The sequence below is a fragment of the Chlorocebus sabaeus genome, chromosome 22 (genome assembly GCF_047675955.1).
Source record: "Chlorocebus sabaeus isolate Y175 chromosome 22, mChlSab1.0.hap1, whole genome shotgun sequence".
Taxonomy (NCBI): Eukaryota; Metazoa; Chordata; class Mammalia; order Primates; family Cercopithecidae; genus Chlorocebus; species Chlorocebus sabaeus.
The window spans coordinates 4250-19726 of NC_132925.1; the positions used below are offsets into that span (position 1 = coordinate 4250).

A 15477-nucleotide genomic window follows, 5' to 3' on the forward strand; every position below is an offset into this window, starting at 1 on the left:
TATGCCTGATTCGCGGCTAAAATTTCAGGATGAAAGCTATGAGATCTCTATTTGTGTTTGTATGTCTATTAATGTATGTTCTGTATATGTGATTTTTCTTAACTCTGGATAGCACTGCAAAATTCATTTATAAAATCCTCTAAAAGTGTTCTATTCTAACTTGGCTTGGGAAAAAAAATCATATATAAATAAATATTCCCCAAACTCCTAGAAATATAGGAACCAATCCAAATGTTTTTCAAGTTAACACGATTTGGATACAACTTAGTTAAATAAGATAAATGTAATATTTTTTGTGTAATAAAACAACTATGTCTTCAGAGTTACCACTATTAAATATAAAAGAAACAAGTTTCTTTTTTTTTTTTTTTTTTTTTTTTTTGAGATGTAGTCTCGCTCTGTCACCTAGGCTGGGGTACAGTGGTGTGATCTCAGCTCATTGCAAGTTCCGCCTCCTGGGTTCAGGCCATTCTCCTGCCTCAGTCTCTGGAGTAACCAGGACTACAGGCACCTGCCACCACGCCCAGCTAATTTTTTAAAAAATTTTTAGTAGAGACAGGGTTCCACAGTGTTAGCCAGGATGGTCTTGATCTCCTGACCTCATGATCTGCCCACCTTGGCCTCCCAAAGTGCTGGTATTACAGGTGTGAGTCACCGTGCCTGGCCAACAAACAAGTTTCTATTCTGCTTGAGTGCTTACAAGAAGCTAATATTATACTTACTAGATAATTAGAATCAAATCTATAAGCTTTAAGATTTTAAGTTGTCATTCTTATGAAAAACATTATTTCCTTTTTTTATGGTGAAAAGACATACATCTATTTAGAATCACCCAGCTGGACTCAGTTTAGATGATCCCAAGTTTGTTGGCAACATCCAAAGCATCGTAATCAGGAGCCAGTCAAACATATTCCTCCTTCTCTCCATCAGGCCAAATCAGGATGTTGACCGTGGCCACATCCACGTCCCAGAGCTTCTTCACAGTCTGTTTGATCTGGTGCTTGTTGGCTTTAACATCGACAGTGAACACAAGCGTGTTGTTGCCTTCTATCTTCCTCATGGCTGACTCAGTGGTCAGTGGAAACTTGATGACAGCATGGTGGTCAAGCTTGTTTCTCTTGGGGGGTGCTCTTCCCAGGATATCTGGGCTGCCTCTGGAGTCGCAGTGTCTGCGGATGCTGGAAGGTGGGTGAGGTGCAGATCTTCTTTTTGGCGGGGGCTGTGGATACATTTCAACACTGCCTTCTTGGCCTTTAAAGCCTTTGCTTTGGCTTCGGCTTTAGGAGGGGCAGGAGCTTCCTTCTTTGTTTTTGGTGCCATCTTGTGAAAAGTGAAAAACGTTATTTCAATAATAAGTTTTTTACAGTAAATCTGGCTAATAGTAGTTTCCAAAATACTTTTGGTAATTTTTAACCTTAAAGTTAAGCTAAGTAAAATATTTCCATTAAGTATCTACATCATTTATAAATAAGATACAATACTAAAACATTAATTACTGAACATAAGTAATTCAAGTTTATATACTTTTGGCTTCTTATTTTTACAGAGAAACTAGATATTTTGGCCTGTTAATAAACATGTTTTTGCCTACCACACTGAGAAATTGAGATGGAGTGACACTCAGTCTCAAAAATAAAAGCAAAAAAAGAAAAAAAAAGAAACCTCTTTCTCTTAAGCTAACTTTTTTTTTTTTTTTTTTTTGAGACAGAGTCTCGCTCTGTCGCCCAGGCTGGAGTGCAGTGACATGATCTCAGCTCACTGCAAGCTCCGCCTCCCAGGTTCACGCCATTCTCCTGCCTCAGCCTCCTGAGTAGTTGGGACTACAGGCACCCACCACCACACCGGCTAATTTCTTGTATTTTTTAGTAGAGATGGGGTTTCACCGTGTTAGCCAGGATGGTCTTGATCTCCTGACCTCGTCATCTGCCCATCTCGGACTCCCAAAGTGCTGAGATTACAGGCGTGAGCCACCGCACCTGGCCACTCTTAAGCTAACTCTAACTCACAACAATTTTAGTAGATTATGCTTTTGTAAACAGAAATGGAGCATTTATCTTTTTTTCCCACCTGATTTCTCTAGAATTTTGAAAGTCTTACTGAATACTCTTACTTTCATGACAATATAGTTGTTAGCAAAAGTCCAGTAAGAATCTGTTCACCTTGTAACAGGACATAATTGGAAACTTTGGCTATATTATCAAGGCTTTTACTGAAATATCATATTTAGGAAATGTACCTCAGACCAGTTATGACCAGCAATTGTAAGGAACTAAGGTTGATTTTTATGGAGTCAATGCTTACAAAGCACTCTGAGAAAAGCCAGTCTGATACCTGGATTATGGGGTTCACAACCTTACAGATTAGTAAGGAAGGTCATTTCCTTGTAGGCCCAGGAATTTGGGGCTATTTTGAGGGCCTCAAGCAGAGAGGAATTCATACAAAGCTATAAGGACTGCAGCTGAAATTTGATAGTATGTTCTTGGCTTGGCTTTTGGCCTCAGTAAGGCCTTTAAAAGTCCAATCTGAGATTCTGTATGAAAACTTGCAGCAAGGAAGCCTGAAAGCACCTATGTGGTCAGCTCTTGTTCTTGCCGCAGTTACATAAATGATCAGGCAAAATCTAACAAGGCTATACTTATTTTTGAAACAAGAATAATCTTACTTTGATTATCTATGATAAAAAATGATGGTTATTACAGAGATAAATGTTATGTTTCAATGGAAAACTATAAGTCGGACAGGCATGGTGGCACATGCCTATAATTCCAGCACTTTGGGAGGCCAGGAGTTCAAGACCAGCCTGGGCAACATGGTGAAACCTCGTGTCTACTAAAAATAGAAAAATTAGATGGGCATGATGGCATGTGCCTGTAGTCCCAGCTAATCAGGAGGCTGAGGAGGGAGGATCGCTTGCACCCAGGAGGTAGAGGTTGCAGTGAGCTGAGATTGCACCTTTGCACTCCAGCCTGGGAGACAGAGCCAAACCCTGTCTCAAAAAAAACTTTTTTGAGGAAAACTATACGTAACATAAATAACGAGTAGATGGGTGCAGCAAACCAACATGGCACATGTATACCTACGTAACAAACCTGCATGTTGTGCACATGTACCCTAGAACTTAAAGTATAATAACAAATTTAAATAAATAAAAGGAAATCTATAGCCCTTGTGGGTTATCAGATTCTAGTCTAGTTTCTTGTCTTTGGGCTAGTTTTACCTGTTTGTAAACTGGATCCTGCCATCTGATGAATTTTATCCTACAATGATACTTGTGGAATAAGAAGCCAAATATTGCCTCTCCTATTAATGTATCTATTGTCAGTTAATTTGAAGGTCTCCAACCCTGGAACAAAGTTAGAAGAGGAAGGTTTTGCTCCCCAAATGCATAACCAAATTGTGGTACATTCATGCAATGGAATACCATTTAGCCATAGAAAGGAACAAGCTATCAACTCACACAAAGACATGAGTGAATCTTGCATGCACATTGTTAACTGGAATAAGACAGTCTGAGGAGAATACACACAGTGTGACTTCATTTAATGAGATTCTGGAGAAGGCAAACTACACAGATGGGAAGCCGTTGGCTCCATGGGGTGGGGATTTGAAGCATTTCACATACTTTAATAGTGGATACCTGCCACTACGCATTTGTCAAAACACGCAGAATTTTACAGCCAAATGGGTAAGCCAAACTCTATTCAAATTAAATAAAATTATTCAGGATGTGGAGTATCACAACACAGAATACATCATGTGAAAAAGAAATTATGCTACAAATTACTATGGTTTGGATGTGATTTGTCCCTGCAAAAACTCGTGTTGAAATTTGACCCCCAGTGTGGCAGTGTGGGGAGGTGGGGCCCAGTGGAAGGTGTTTGGGTCATAAGGACGGATCCCTCATGAATAGGTTAATGTCTTCCATGGGGATGAGTGAGTTCTGCTCTCACAGGAATGGATTAATTCCTGCAGGAGTAGGAGTTAACATGAGTCTGGGTTCCTTGGCTTCCCTCCTGCTGTCACTCTTGCTATGTGATCTCTGGTGCACCCCTTGCTCCCCTTTCATGTTCCACCATGAGGTGAAAAAGACTGAGGCCCCACCAGATGCAACTGCCCAATCTCGGACATTCCAGCCACCAGTATTGTGAGCCAAATGGACCTTTTTTACTTATAAATTACCCAGCTTCAGGTATTCTGTTACAGAAGCACAAAACGGACTAAGACACAAATGTAGGAAAAAACTCAATGAAGGTGTAGGGAAAATGGTGTTGACCTAAGTCACTTCAAAAATGAATAGATTCTGTAGGCTGAAGGCAAATGAACTACACTTCATCACTGGATTCCATTTTATAAAGTTCTTTCCAACAGGAGTAATTGTGAACAATTGTAAAACCACAGTATCTGTATCTGGAGTAAAACAATGACTTACATAAGTTGCAGATGGTAGGAAGCAGGTCTCTCACTGTTGAAATGGGAGGTTACAAATTAGCAAGGGGAGAAGGCTAGAATGATTCATGTGAGAGTAGATCAGAGGTGGAGACATCAACATAAACTTACATTTGGTTTAATATAGATACATACAGTTCCACATAGAAACCTTTATAATTAGGTGTGTATAGGTCTGTTAGATGCACACGTATACTTCCTAGCATTGCTAAGGACGGAGAAGATACAATGTGCTCATTCAGCAGTCAGATGTAAGTTTTCCTACCATTCTCAAAGGAATCAGGTTCTTTGAAGAAATGTCTGGTACTAGAACTGGGACAGTAAATATATGAGCCAAGATAATCTTGAAGTATCAGAAAGTAAGTATGTACGAAAAAAATTAAAATAAGTAATAAAAATAAATAAAAATTAATTCTTTTATTAAAAGAAAAACATGAGCCAATAAAAAGAACTACCTATGGCCAACACAGCAATGAATTGTGCAACATAATGCTGTAGTGCTGAATAGTGACTAAAGCTTTAAGTAATTATCTAGGTGTCTGTGTTTGTATACATAGGTGAATAAGCAAATGGGGTTGAATAGAAATCTCCTTTGCAAAATAATTCCAAATAATTGAGGTAGACAGTCAGCCATCAAGAAGGTGGCGCTCCTCACTCTGTAAGTGTAGGCTCCACATAGTGACTTGCTCTGAAAGAACACGTGCAGTATGGACAAGGAGGAAAAATAACGTCACAGTGGAGAAACCTGACAAACTAGCTCCGCCGAACAATCCAAGTGAACATCAAAGGCGACAGTTCACCTTGAGAAAATGAAGTGACAACCCCAGTCTAATTATAAGAAAAATTCCATGTTTAATCACAATGGGGGGCATTCTACAAAATTCCTGATCAATCCTCCTCAATACTGTCAAGGTCATCATGAGATGGAAAGCCGGACACGCTGTCACATCCAGGAGCCGCCTACATGATGACTACATGTCATGCGGGATCCTGGATGGATCAGGGTAAGATGGAACTAAGGGAATCCAAATGAAATATGGATTTTAGTTAATAATAGTCTATCAGTATTTGTTCACTAACTGTGACACGTTATGTAAGATATTAATAAGCCATGTGAGACACACTGACAGAAGACGTTAATAAGAGAGGAAAGTAGGTTGAAGCTACAAGGGAAATCTCTGCAATTTTTCTTTTTTGCAATTTCTGGGTAAGTCAAAAACTGCTATAAAATGAAACTGTATTTAAAACATTGTTATATTTTTCAAACACTTCCTTGTTTAATTATTTATACCATGAATTGCTAGTAATTGACACTGTTAACTAGTCCTGTTTTTTAAATAAGAGCATTTATGACACATAAAAAATTAAACAATGCAGACTGATATATAAATCAAAATAAATGTTCTTTACATGTTTTCTGTTACAGTGGTAACACATATGTGTAAACTTATTTATCATATTTTTTTCTTGTGCTGCTGTTGTGTCCTGGGTTCATTCTCTAAAATGCTATTCACCTTAGACCAAGGAAAAAAGAAAACCTAACAGACTCTGTTTCAATTCATGACTAAATATTTTCAAAAGCGTGACTTTGTAAAAATATGTTCCAATGGCAAGTTGATTCATTGTGACTGGATCACTTCTTCCAAAGACTTCTTGTCTTTATTTTGTTCCATGCCTACCTTTTGGCTATAATACAACAGAATCAAATATTGGCCACTGGGAAAAAAATATTCAAAGACAGAAAGAATGTGAACAGAACTTGTGACCATGAAGATTCAATGTTTTACCACAAAGCTTTCTAAAACAGAAGAGTGTAAAAGGATATTCAAAGTCAATTTCCTCAATGAGGCTTTGCAGAAAATGGAGAAACTAGAGAAAAAGAAATGGCAGGACATTCTACGGGTGATTTTAGATGTTGCTATGCTTTATGGAAAAAAGAATACTTTACCTTTTAAAGAATCACAAAGAAGTATTAGAAACCAAAACTCTGGAATGTTTCCAAATTTAGTTGAACCTCTATGTAGTTATGTCTGTATAGCTAGTCATGAAGTTGATGATTTTTTAAAAATCCATGCCTTGTGTAATAAAATACACAAAGAATACTCAATGCTCATAGGAAAACATATTAGACATTGTGAAATGAAAATCAACCTTGGGGACCCAAAATCACTAAGCTAAAATGAAAAGTCAAGCTGGGGCTGCCGAGGGCAAACCTGCCTCCCATTCTGTTCAAAGTCACCCGTCTGCTCACCGAGAGAAATGTGTATCTGAGTGCCTCATCGGGAGAGGGTAACCAGCAACTCAAAAGAATGAAACAATTTGTCTCCTACCTACCTATAACCTGGAAGCTCCCTGTCTGGCCTTCTCTTCAAGTTGTCTCACCTTTGTGGACTGAACCAAGGTACATCTTTCACATATTGATTGATGTCTCATCTCTCCCTAAAGTGTGTAAAACCAAGCTGGACCCCAACCACCTTGGGCTTGTGTTGTTGGGACCTCCTGCAGAGGCATCACAGGAGCATCCTCAAACTTGGCAAAATAAACTTTCTAAAAAATACGAGAGCTGTCTCAGATTTTTGGGGTTCACACATGTAATGTAGGATGTCAATGTTTATAAAACAGACATTATTCTATCTACTATTAAAACATGCTGCCAATTAACCTTAGACTTTCTCAACAAAAAAATGTTGATGAGGTACAAATAATATATTTAGACTTACATAATGTTGCAAGTTTTAATATGTCCACTTTTCAATTTTTCAATACCACTTCTACTACTTTAACACTGTAAGAAAAATGAGTAATGAAAACATGAATAAAAGTGTTTACACGGGGTGCACATGTTTCCTCCAGCCTCCGCCCATCCCCAGCTTTCATCCCAACTGTCCTGAGGTGGCTCTAAGCATTTCTCCTTTCTCTATACCAAGATCTTCCCGCTGAAGCAAACCCAAATCTTACCATATGTTATGACACACTGTGATGATGAGCAACCAAAGCCTCGAGGAAGGGATGTTTTTGTAAAACAAGACTTGTAGAACATAATGTGTGAAGTAAAGCCCATGGCAGAACTCCCTCTTTAGCACACGGGGGGCATACAGGAAGCTTTTGCCTCACCTTCCTCATTGGCCCGCAGCCACGTCTCCCCAGGTCAGTCTTGAGGACAATGAAACTCTGGTCTTCACTGTGGACACACTACCAGGTGCTCCAAAGCCATGGCCTCTCCTCGGGTGGGTCCTGAGGAGAACAAAGCTCTGATTCTAATCCTAACCCCAATCCTGTCTCTAGACTTTGACCCTGACCCTAAACCCTGATCCCTACCCTGGTCCCTAATTCTGACCCTGATTTTGACCCTGACTCTGATCTTGACCCTGACCATGATCCCACCTCTAACCACACTTCCGGCCCTGACTCTGACCCAGACCCTAATCCTAACCCTAACCCTACTATTATCTTTACAATCTATCTCTAATCTTACCCCCTACTGCTAAATAGCTGTGCCCAAAAGCACTTTTTAAATTATTTAACTTCTTTTCCTTGAATTCTCTAAGGACATCCTAAAGGAGATGTCATTATGTATTTTGCAGTCCCTCTGAGTGGTATGGCTTCAGATAGGAAGTTCTAATACTTTGCAAGACATAAAAAGTTTGGAGAGTAACAGCACGGGGTTGTTAGGGATGCATGTTGGCATTCACGATAGTCATTGGTGCTGTTCTACAAATATTTTCAGTTCAGTTTTTATGAATGCATTCTGACTATTCCAACCCACCTACTTAAATTTTGGCATGACCACATAACTTTTTCTTTTTTTTCTTTTTTTTTTTTTTTGCCAATGGAGAAGAAATAACATGTGACTTTTTCAGGAGAAATCTCTAAGAACAGAGTTCTATACAGCATGCTTTTTTCTCTTTTCTATAGCATTAATTTTAGCGATATTAATAGCTTCAAAAACTAACTTAGCTATTAGGTTTTTAAAAATGTCTTTTGTCTTCCAGTTTGTAAGCCACACTGATCAGGACTACAGAGTTGAATTACTAGAAGTGATAAAGGAAAGATAACGCTTGTCTTTCAAAAACATGAATTACTTGTTTAATGGGCAAAAACAAGTTTTGTTCTATTCATCAGGTAATAAACAAAACTCTACACAAAAAGTGAGTGTCAGAGAATGCAGAGAACACACAACTGACTTCATGGCAGGAAGATTCTGAGTGCTAATTCAATGTTACTACTTATTAGCTGCAAAATATAATTGTATTTGAAATTTTTATCATAGACACTAACCATCATTATGGACACAGGATGGCCATTGACCAATGAGAAAAATGAGAAAAGATGGTGGTCATAACAACCAGCAGTGCCCATGGCACATCCTCCAGTGTGCAGTGACTATCAGCTCTGACTGGTCTGGATGTCTTAACAGTTTCATCTGTGAGTGACAGGATTGCCTTGTGTCAATGGCTCTCAAACCTGGGTGCTTGCTTGAATCTCTTAAAGAACTTTCAAAAATATGCTCATCGCTAATTCACAATTATACTGTTTAGGAATTATGAATCTGGGTGCTCCTGTATTGGGTGCCTATATATTTAGGATAGTTAGCTCTTCTTGTTGAATTGATCCCTTTACCTTTATGTAATGGCCTTCTTTGTCTCTTTTGATCTTTGATGGTTTAAAGTCTGTGTTATCAGAGACTAGGATTGCAACCCCTGCCTGTTTTTGTTTTCCATTTGCTTGGCAGATCTTCCTCCATCCCTTTATTTTGAGCCTATGTGTGTCTCTGCACATGAGATGGGTCTCCTGAATACAGCACACTGATGGGTCTTGACTTTTTTTTTTTTTTTTAATACTTTAAGTTCTAGGGTACATGTGCATAACATGCAGGTTTGTTATATATGTATACTTGTGCCATGTTGCTGTGCTGCACCCATCAACTCGTCAGCACCCATCTACTCGTCATTTACATCAGGTATAACTCCCAATGCAATCCCTCCCCCCTCCCCCCTCCCCATGATAGGCCCCGATGTGTGATGTCCCCCTTCCCGAGTCCAAGTGATCTCATTGTTCAGTTCCCACCTATGAGTGAGAACATGCGGTGTTTGGTTTTCTGTTCTTGTGATAGTTTGCTAAGAATGATGGTTTCCAGCTGCATCCATGTCCCTACAAAGGACATAAACTCATCCTTTTTTATGGCTGCATAGTATTCCATGGTGTATATGTGCCACATTTTCTTAATCCAGTCTGTCACTGATGGACATTTGGGTTGATTCCAAGTCTTTGCTATTGTGAATAGTGCCGCAATGAACATACGTGTGCATGTGTCTTTATAGCAGCATGATTTATAATCCTTTGGGTATATACCCAGTAATGGGATGGCTGGGTCATATGGTACATCTAGTTCTAGATCCTTGAGGAATCGCCATACTGTTTTCCATAATAGTTGAACTAGTTTACAATCCCACCAACAGTGTAAAAGTGTTCCTATTTCTCCACATCCTCTCCAGCACCTGTTGTTTCCTGACTTTTTAATGATCGCCATTCTAACTGGTGTGAGATGGTATCTCATTGACTTTATCCAATTTGCCAGTCTGTGTCTTTTAATTGGAGCATTTAGCCCATTTACATTTAAGGTTAATATTGTTATGTGTGAATTTGATCCTGTCATTATGATGTTAGCTGGTTATTTTGTTAGTTGACGCAGTTTCTTCCTAGCATTGATGGTCTTTACATTTTGGCATGTTTTTGCAATGGCTGGTAACGGTTGTTCTTTTCCATGTTTAGTGCTTCCTTCAGGAGCTCTTGTAGGGCAGGCCTGGTGATGACAAAATCTCTCAGCATTTGCTTGTCTGTAAAGGATTTTATTTCTCCTTCACTTATGATGCTTAGTTTGGTTGGATATGAAATTCTGGGTTGAAAATTCTTTTCTTCAAGAATGTTGAATATTGGCCCCCACTCTCTTCTGGCTTGTAGTGTTTCTGCCAAGAGATCTGCTGCTAGTGTGATGGGCTTCCCTTGGTGGATAACCCGACTTTTCTCTGGCTGCCCTTAACATTTTTTCCTTCATTTCAACTTTGATGAATCTGAAAATTATGTGTCTTGGAGTTGCTCTTCTTGAGGAGTATCTTTGTGGCGTCCTCTGTATTTCCTGAATTTGAATGTTGTTGTGCCTTGCTAGGTTGGTGAAGTTCTCCTGGATAATATCCTGAAGAGTGTTTTCCAACTTGGTTCCATTCTCCCCATCACTTTCAGGTATACCAATCAGATGTAGATTTGGTCTTTTCACATAGTCCCATATTTCTTAGAGGCTTTGTTCATTTCTTTTTACTCTTTTCTCTCTGAACTTCTCTTCTTGCTTCATTTCATTCATTTGATCTTTAATCACTGATATGCTTTCTTCCAGTTGATCAAATCAGTTACTGAAGCTTGTGCATTTGTCACATAGTTCTCATGCCATGGTTTTCAGCTCTATCAGGTCATTTAAGGACATCTCTACACTGGTTATTCTAGTTAGCCATTTGTCTAATCTTTCTTCATGGCTTTTAACTTCTTTGTGATGGGTTCGAATTTCCTCCATTAGCTTGGAGAAGTCTGATTGTCTGAAACCTTCTTCTCTCAACTTGTCAAAGTCATTCTCCACCCAGCTTTGTTCCATTGCTGGCAAGGAGCTGCGTTCCTTTGGAGTGGGAGAGGAGGCACTCTGGTTTTTAGAATTTTCAGCTTTTCTGCTCTATTTTTTCTGCATCTTTGTGGTTTTATCTACCTTTGGTCTTTGATGATGGTGACGTACAGATAGGGTTTTAGTATGGATGTCCTTTCTGTTTGTTATTTTTCCTCCTAACAGTCAGGACCGTCAGCTGCAGGTCAGTTGGAGTTTGCTTGAGGTCCACTCCAGACCCTGTTTGCCTGGGTATCAGCAGCGGAGGCTACAGAAGATAGAATATTGCTGAACAGCAAATGTTGCTGTCTGATTCTTGCTCCAGAAGCTTCATCTCAGAGGTGTACCCAGCCATGTGAGGTGTGAGGTGTCGGTCTACACCTAGTGGGGGATGTCTCCCAGTTAGGTTACTCAGGGGTCAGAGACCCACTTGAGCAGGCAGTCTGTCCATTCTCAGATCTCAACCTCCATGCTGGGAGAACCACTGCTCTCTTCAAAGCTGTCAGACAGGGACATTTACATCTGCAGAGATTTCTCCTGCTTTTTGTTTAGCTATGCCCTGTCCCCAGATGTGGAGTCTACAGAAGCAGGCAGGCCTCCTTGAGCTGCAGTGGGCTCCACTCAATTCAAGCTTCCTGGCAGCTTTGTTTACCTACTTAAGCCTCAGCAATGGTGGACACCCCTCCCCCAGCCTCACTGCTGCCTTGCAGTTAGATCTCAGACTTCTGCACTAGCAATGAGGGAGGCTCCATGAGTGTGGGACCCTCTGGGCCAGGTGTGGGATATAATCTCCTAGTGTGCTGTTTGCTAAGACCCTTGGTAAAGCACAGGATTAGGGTAGGAGTCACCCGATTTTTCAGATGTTGTGTGTCTCAGTTTCCCTTAGCTAGGAAAAGGAATTCCCTTCCCCCTTGCACTTCCCAGGTGAGGCAATGCCTTGCCCTGCTTCAGCTCTCGCTGGTCAGGCTGCACCCGCTGACCAGCACCGACTGTCTGACATGCCCCAGTGAGATGAACCCGGTACCTCAGTTGAAAATGCAGAAATCACCTGTCTTCTGTGTCGCTCACACTGGGAGCTGGAGGCTGGAGCTGTTCCTATTTGGCCATCTTGGATTCCCCCCTCCCAGCATCCCTTTATGATTAAAGCTCTCAGCAAAATAGGCATACAAGGGACATACCTTAATAAAAGGCATCTATGACAAATGCACAGCCAACATAATAATGGAAAAAAGGTAAAAGCATTCCCTCTGAGAACTGGAGCAAGACAAGGATGCCCACTCTCACCATTCCTCTTCAATGTAGTACTGGAAGTCCTAACCAGAGCAATCAGACAAAAGAAAGAAATAGAAGAAATCCAAATCAGTAAAGAGGAAGTCAAACTGTCACTGGTTGCTGACCATATGATCTTTTGCCTTGAAAACCATACAGACTCTCTAGAAAGCTCCTAGAATAGATCAAAGAATTCAACAAAGTTTCTAGATGCAGGATTAATGTACACTAATCAGTAGTTCTTCTATACACCAATAGCTACCAAACAGAGAATCAAATCAAGAACTCAACCTCTTTTACAATAGCTGCAAAAAACAAACAAACAAAAACAAAACAAAACAAAACTTAGGAATATACCTAACAAAGGAATTGAAAGGCCTCTGCAAGGAAAATTACAAAACATTGCTGAAAGAAAGCATAGATGTAGCCAAGCATAGTGGTGGTGGGTGCCTGTAATCCCAGCTACTCAGGAGGCTGAGGCAGAAGAATCACTTGAACCCAGGAGGCAGAGGTTGCAGTGAGCTGAGATCATGCCATTGTGCTCCAGCCTCGGCAACAAGAGCAAAACTCCCTCAAAAAAAAAAAAAAAAAAAAAAAAAAAAAAAAAAAGTGAAAGCAAGAAAAGAAATCATAGATGACACAAACAAATGGAAACACATTCCCATGCTCATGGATGGGTAGCATCAATGTTGTGAAAATTACCATTCTGTTAAAGGCAATCTACAAATTCAACACAATCCCCATCTGAATACCATCATCATTCTTCAAATAATTGCAAAAACAATTCTAAAATTAATATGGAACCAAAAGAGAGCCACATAGCCAAACCAAGACTAAGCAAAAAGAACAAACCTGGAGGCATCACACTACCTGATTTCAAACTGTGCAATAAGGCCATAGTTACCAAAACAGCGTGGTAGTGGTATGAAAATAGGCACATAGACCAATGGAACAGAATAGAGAACCTAGAAATTAACCCAAATACTTACAACAACTGATCTTCGCCAAAGTAAACAAAAACATAAAATTTCAACACATGATGTCGCGATAACTGGTGAGCCACATGTAGGAGAATAAAACTGGATCCCCATCTCTCACCATATACAAAAATCTACTCCAAATGGATTAAGAACTTAAACTAATTCCTGAAACTATAAAAATTCTAGAGGATAACACTGGATAAACCCTTCTAGACATTGGCATAGGCAAGGATTTGATGACCAACAACCCAAAAGCAAATGCAATAAAAAACAAAGATAAATAGCTGGGACTTCTGTATACTAAAGAGCTTTTGCATGGCAAAGGCAACAGTCAGCAGAGTAAATAGACAACCCACAGAGTGGGAGAAACTCTTCACAATCTATACATCTGACAGAGGAGTAATATCCGGAATCCACAACAAACTCGAACAAATCAGTATGAAAAAACAAACAACCCCATCAAAAAATGGGCTAAGGATATGAGCTGACAGTTCTCAAAAGAAGATATACAAATGGCCAACAAACATAAGAATAAAATGTTCAACATCACTAATGATCAGGGCAATGCAAATCAGAACTACAATGCAATAACACCTCACCTCCAGAAAGCCATAATTTTAAAAATATTTAAAAACAGTAGATGTTGCCGTGGATGTGGTAAACAGGGAACACTTCTACACTGCTGGTGGGAATGTAAACTAGTACAGCCACTATGAAAAACAGTGTGGAGATTCCTTAAAGAACTAACAGTAAAACTACAATTTGACCCAGCAATCCCCCTACTAGGTATCTACCCAGAGGTAAATAAGTCATTACTCAAAAAAGATTCTTGCACACACATGTTTATAGCAGCACAATTCACAAATGCAAAATCATGGAACCAACTCAAATTCCCATCAATCAATATATATATGATGGAATACTACACAGCCATAGAAAGGAATGAATTAACAGCATTTGCAGTGACCTGGGTGAGACTGGAGACTATTGTTCTAAGTGATGTAACCCAGGAATGGAAAACAACATCGTATGTTCTCACTGATATGTAGGAGCTAAGCTATGAGGACACAAAGGCATAAGAATGATGCAATGGACTTTGGGGACTCGGGGGGAGGAATGGGAGGGAGGCGAGCAATAAAAGACACGAATATGGTGCAGTGTACACTGCTTGGGTAATGGGTGCACCATAATCTCACAGATCACCACTAAGGAGCTTACTCATGTAACCAAATACCATCTGTACCCCGATAACTTATGAACAAATAAAAATAATAAATGAAAAATAAAATATAACACCAAGAAAGTGAAAAGACAACCCACAGAATGGGAAAAAAAGGATTGCAAACTATCCATCTGATAAAGGGTTAATAACCTCAATATATAAGGAGCTCAAACAACTCTACAAGAAAATATCTAAACACCTGATAAAAAATGGCCAAAAAGACTTGAATATATATTTATCAAAAGAAGACATACAAATGGCAAACAGGCATATGAAAAGGTGCTCAGCCTCATTGATAGAGAAATGCAAATCGAAACTGCAGTGTGATATCATCTCATTGGAGTTAAAATGGCTTATATTCAAAATACAGGAAATAACAAATGCTAGCGAGAATTTGGAGAAAAGGGAAGCCTCATTTACTGTTGGTGGGAATATAAATTAGTACAACCACTATAAAGAACAGTTTGGAGGTTCTTCAAGACACTAAAAATTGAGCTACCACAATATCCAGCAATCCCACTTTTGGGTATATACTCAAAAGGAAGGAAATCAGTATGTTGAGATATCTATACTCCTGTGTTTGCTGCAGCAGTATTTACAATGGCAAAGATTTGCAAGCAACCATCAATAATGGATTAAAAAATGTGGAACAGGCCGGGCGCAGTGGCTCAAGCCTGTAATCCCAGCACTTTGGGAGGCTGAGACAGATGGATCATGAGGTCAGGAGATCGAGACCATCCTGGCTAACCCGGTAAAACCCCGTCTCTACTGAAAAATACAAAAAACTAGCCGGGCGAGGTGGCGGGCACCTGTAGTCCCAGCTACTCAGGAGGCTGAGGCAGGAGAATGGCATAAACCCGGGAGGTGGAGCTTGCAGTGAGCTGAGATCTGGCCACTGCACTCCAGCCTGGACG

The 15477-nt window shown here is 39.8% G+C and overlaps 1 pseudogene; it reads right to left on the reverse strand.

Annotated features, from left to right (window-relative positions):
• Positions 1-404: 404 nt before the first annotated feature.
• LOC140709761 (large ribosomal subunit protein uL23 pseudogene) lies at positions 405-1345 on the reverse strand (annotated as a pseudogene).
• Between the last annotated feature and the right edge of the window lie 14132 nt (positions 1346-15477).